Source organism: Chaetodon auriga, chromosome 1, assembly GCF_051107435.1.
Source record: "Chaetodon auriga isolate fChaAug3 chromosome 1, fChaAug3.hap1, whole genome shotgun sequence".
Taxonomy (NCBI): Eukaryota; Metazoa; Chordata; class Actinopteri; order Chaetodontiformes; family Chaetodontidae; genus Chaetodon; species Chaetodon auriga.
This window is the reverse complement of record NC_135074.1, coordinates 19377890-19383889: the sequence shown is the minus strand read 5'-3', so window position 1 is coordinate 19383889 and position 6000 is coordinate 19377890.

The following is a 6000-nucleotide window of genomic DNA, read 5'->3' as shown; positions in this document are numbered from 1 at the left end:
TACAATCCCAGCATTGATTAATCCTGGGTGTTCAGTGTTAATGTGGCTGGGAGTATTGACCGTTTGATAAGACAGGGGATGCAGCCAAAGAGAAGCTAAATTTAAAGCAACTATAATCAATATTAGTCTGAAATGACAATGTGAAAACAATGTGACAGTGTGGAAGTTTTAGTGTTGTTTTCAGCCACAGCAAGCAACTAGCTGAAGAAAACTGTGGAGCATTTAGCACCAGAAGAGCCTGATATTTCCCTCAGGAGTTGGTAGAGACCAAAAAGAGGCTAAAAGAGAGTGGACAGAAAAACAACTCCAAATGAATTGGTCGAGTCATTTAGTAAGCTGCACCCAAATTTCTCTTTGTGCAAGAAAATGAAATGTTTTTTGTGAACAGAGTGTTTTCACAGACTCATGGACGTGACAGATTGCATCAGTGCTGTCACCTGTAACTCACTGAAGAGGCATTTTAAGTGCCTTTTTGGAATTCTTACCAGCACTAATTTTTACATTTTGCTGTTAGTGTTTTCTCATCCTTGCTGATACATATTTAACAAAATAGTTTGTTCTTTGGGCCAGAAAATAAAGTTAAATGCATTCCAATGTGTCTGAAAGGATAACGAAGCATGCCACACTATGTAACTGTGTATATTACCAGATGAGAATCCAAAGCTTATATAGCATGAAATGTAAGAAGAAGTGTGAATCCAAAAATATGTAGTACAAATACGTGAACAGCAAAACTCAGCGAGACCAGCAGCACTGTACATTATAAACAAATGATTGGGCAATGATTGCTAACATGCTCTGTCCTTCCTTTAAATCACCATATAGTTGTACACTTGGATACATCTCTACTACTTTCAATTTCATTGGTCTGAAATCGTCCTTCTGCCTTTGTGTTTCATTCATTTCAAACCACATGGGACCAAAGTGTAAACTTTTCACCAAGTGCCTGGAAATGCTTGAGAAGCCCACCAGGAGGTGTTTTTCACTTAATCTAAAAGTGGATGCCAGTAAAGTACTGCAGTATTTTCTGCATTCTGTTTTTACCCCAGACAACGCTGCTGTGACATTTCTCATTCCATCTCGAAGCAGACACATCCTTAACCCACATGACTCACTCCAGTGAAACCATTGTTTATCCTGTCCTACCAGCCTCATTCAAATACAGACCATATATGAGGGAACTGTTGGGATGTCTCTTGAGAAAAAAAAAAAAAAAAAAAAAAAAAAAAGGAACGTTGTCTAGTTTGATTAGCCCTTTATATTAGCATAATATTCTATTTGGTAAATAGCTCATTAGGTAAAACCTCTGCAGAAGCTAATCACTTAATACAGTGTGTGTAAATTTAAATTATATGTAAATCAAAGTTTGTAGGTGCATCAGCCCTAATTGCATATACTTCACCAAAGGTTGTCACTGTGCAAAAATCCCCTGGTATCTGGTTGTGGTGACTGATGCTGCTCTTTATGGCCATTCCTGTGTTTCCTTTGAGATAACAATCAGGGTTAATCAGAAAACAGAATGTCACTGAAAATACCAGTGAGTTATTAATTCAGGCTTTCTCTTTCCACTTGGGACTGAGTCAAGGATCAGTCTTAAAATATTGAATGCCAATGATGCCATTGCTCACATTAAGATAAAGGTAGTCCCTGGTAAGAAGGAAAAAGAGGTGGAGCATGGGTATAGATGAGGTGGGCCAACTCTTGCTGGTGAAACCTAGCAGCTAGCTGTCACTCAAAGTGCCCATTGTTACACATAACTTTAATACTTAATATGATCTAAACAAGCAAGTTACATAAACATTGACTCCCTTTTGGAGACAGCCTCAAGTGGCCATTGAAGGAACTGCAGTTTTTGGCACTAAATGTTTTGGCTTCGTTTCTTGGCCCCAGAGGATGTCACTTGGTATAGGGTCTGTGTTGTCCTTGCATGCACTTAAAATTAATCCACGTTAAAAGCATGACACACTTTGATTCTATCGACCGTGTAACCTTGGATGAAATTGTGCAACATCTGAAATCCTCCTGCGGCTGCCTTGATATTCTCCCCACAGGCTTCGTCTGAAGTTTATTTTTTAACTGCATGGCATCAAATATCCTGCAAACAGTCAACACTCAGCTCTTCTCAGGCTATTTCCACATGCTCTAAAAACTGCAGTTATTTAACCACTCGGAGAAAAGACTGATCTAGAAAAATCAATAATGATCCATCCCAAACCAGGCCAGAAATCTAAATTTTAACATCCACATTAAAACAATTACATAAACAGCCTACTATCACTATAATAATGTATCAAGATTTAAAGGCCTCATGTCTCAGCAAGGTTTAGATAAACTTCTCCATGTTTCGTTCCTACCTTCAGCAGGCTCTACAACTGTAATGTGGTCTGTAGAGATCTTTCTAAAGAGTCAATCAGACCACTGCAGCTGATTCAGAACACCGCTGCTCGAGTCCTCACTAAGACCAGGAAAGTGGATCACACCACTCACAGCTCTCTGATCTTTACACTGACTTCCTGTTGTTATATGTCAAAGAATTTATCTTAAAATACTGCTGCTGGTTTACATATTTGTGTTATGCTGCTCCGCTCTGAATCATCCAGACCTCTCAGATTGTCCGACGCAGGTCCTCTCACTGCCCCCAGAGTCAGAACTAAATAAGATGAAGCAGCAGTCAGTTTTTATGCACCACATAAAAACAAATTCTCAGAAAACTTGAGATCAGTGTATAAGACCTCTGTTTGCCACTTAATCTGCGCTGTAGCTGCACACTCATTTTATCCCCGTGTTTACTTTGTCTTCTTTTATTTCAGCTTATTTTAATCTATTGTCTTTTTGTATTTGGTTTCCTATTCTTGTGTTTCTTCTGTATTCTGCCTTGTGTTTCTTTAATGTCTTTTCTTAAAGCCTTTCTCCGGAAAAACCCTCCAATAGATGATTTTAAATCCAGTATTCAAGCTTTCAGGAGCTGGTGTGGATCAAATTATCTTGACCACCTGGTATTATATTTAATGGCAATAGATGACACGGCTCCCCTGGGCCAGGATGAGGGGAAAAGTGTTAACTTACAAGTTTAGATTGTTATTCTGTATTTCTTCCCTTGGTTTTATTGCTCTTAATCTCTCAGACTTGATCCTCTTGCTTTCATTATTTTATCACTCTTTTCTGTGTTTTCAGATTGTTCTGCTCCATCACCTTTTAATTGCCTATTGAAGTGCTCATTATAAACTCAGTCTGGTTGGAGACAGTGATTCTAGAAGTATTTGCAACAAAGTATTTTAATAAGTAGTTTGTTTAAAGTGGAATTACAATGTATATTGTCTGCTTAACTGAGCCGTTGGATCACAGCGACCTCTTGTGGACGAAACCTAAAATTATGATATGCAGTTGTGGGGAAATATGACTGACTGCTGATTGACTATGACTGATGATGTTTCAGAAGGAAAAAGACAACAACAAACTGTCCAAGACAACTTATGATTACTGTTTAACATCGCAACCTTTTGGAGAGAATTTTATATTATAGGTTAAGTTGCATATACAATTCTCCATCACCAACAGTCACCAATGTACTGCCATTCTTGTAGTACATGCTTAACTTCCCCTGGAAAAACAAAGGTGTTACAGAAACGATGTGCTGAGCAGAAACTGTCCCTTTGACTGCTGCTCCATCTATCTCTACATCAGATTTGCCTTTATTTCAATGTATCTTCTGCATTAATGTTTTTTTTTTCTTTGGCTGCCATATGTTTACCACTTACATTATTTTGCTGTACATGCTGTTCAGCTGACAAAATCAAACCTGCAGAAGTTTGGTTTGAATTCTAGTGGAAATGCAAAACTTTCCAAAGACACTGACTCTGTCACGCTCAATTCTGGGAAAATGTGTCAACAATTTTGCAGAATATTTCCATCTGATGGGATGGTACAGCCTTACAAATGTGTATTTAAAAACACAATACTTCATGAAATGTGAGCATTAGAGATTTAGCATCGCTGTCCTATAGCATTACTGAGTTAGCATAACCAGAGATATATATTTTTTTTATTCCAATCTGACTCAAGTGACATCACTTGAGGATATTTATCAGACTTCACGCAGCTTCCTCTAGAGCCACAAAGGCTTTATATAACTTTTTTCACACATGCAGTAGTACTACCCAAAACCTGTAAACAAACTTTAACTTGTATGTCGATGAAGTTCCCCTTTAAAGAAATAAAGGGAGAAAGTTGTAAGTTAAGGAGTTAATCAGATATTCTTATTACTGTATTGCTAATTATCATGTGAGAATGATAGTGATGATTATGATGATAGTGAAGAAAAACTGGGTCTGTGCTGGCTGTTTATTTCTTTATAGTCTGTGGACTCAATGCTCAACAGTGAAGAGATACTAACTACTAACTTGACACCACCACCACCTGTGCCGGGTAGTCAGATGGACATTGCAAAAGTGTGTGATAGATTCATGTGAGCGTGGGTACCCACATAAAATGGCACTGACAAGACTGGCATACAGCATACCTGCAAACCTGTTTCATGGAGGAATAAAAACATTTGGCTTGGCAAAGAAACTGTTGAGTAGCTCCAAGAAGACTTGGACGCAGGCACATCTGAATGACTTACTGCTTCTCTGGATTCTGCCTCCAGAAGCAATAAATTGTTGTCCGAACGTTATGATTTAGATATGTATTCTATGTGTACATGTGGTTTGTGTGGTGGGATGATGTCGCCAATCTAAATATATCCTGTTTCGTTACATGATATCTTCAAGTGAGGTGACCTCATTTCATGAAAAAAGTAACTCCATTTATAGATTTCTGGGAAAGCATTATATGGTCCTGGTGTCCTTCCATACCTTTAAACATACAAAACAGAGGCCAGATAAATGAATGTGTCGCCTGCTGGATATACAAATAACATTCATAAATTCAGAGAACTCATCTCACACATTGGATTAACATGAATTAAACTTTTATTATTACCTTAATGCAGAACACAACAAAACAGCTGAGATGAAACACTAAATGAACAGGACATATGGTGAATACAACCATCTGAAAATCAATGAAAGTACTTCTGAAACCCTAATATGTGTAGAGGTAACCTATTTACAGCCCATACATTTATATATAGTTCAAAGAGATAAGTCATTTTTTATGTGCATTACTTTCTTTGTGACATGGGGGTGACCCAAGCTAATGATTTGCGTGCAATTCTTCCCATCAATCCTTGTCAAGTCCTCTTGCACACTAGCTGGATACCATTACTGAGATGGCTCACATTGTGACCACATGAGGTAATGAGAGCAACTCGGCTGAGTGTACTACACAGCCACAAAAAAATCTAGCCTGGTTGAAACCACAGGTGGTGCTGAGTGCTGTTTTTGTGCATGATGTAGAGAGTTGATAAAGACACAGGTCAGCATTATTTGGCCGTACAGGTAGTCTACCATTGGTTCTTCCCGTGGGGGACCAGCCTGAGCAAGGTGCACTGGCCTGTTATAACAACCTTGCATCCATATATAGATTTCTGTGAAAGATCAATGATGTTTCCAATATAGCGCAAATCTTATTTACTTAGTAAGTCTGACACTGAATGAGAATACTGACATATGGGATAATGATATATTTGAATGATAGGGTAATATAGGCCCACCTCCAGCTCTCTAACCATCAAAATAAGTAATAACACTTGAATATGAGATTACATGACCGTTATTTTAAAAAGTGTTTAATCATTTAGGAGTTGAATCATTAATTGAAATATAAAAATGAAATTAACCCCATGCAAAAAGAAACAGTATATGTTAAAAAGATGCGTAATTGCTAGAGGACACTGTAAATACAAAGCATATTGTGCAGGGAACCTTAATGACAGAAAGATATAGGTCCTTTATGTGGCACCTATTCCTTCAGTCATGGCATAGCCATTCCTTTGCCACATTTAGAAAATGTCTTTCATGGTTACCTAATGCACCTTGTGACACTGTGACAAGGTGATCC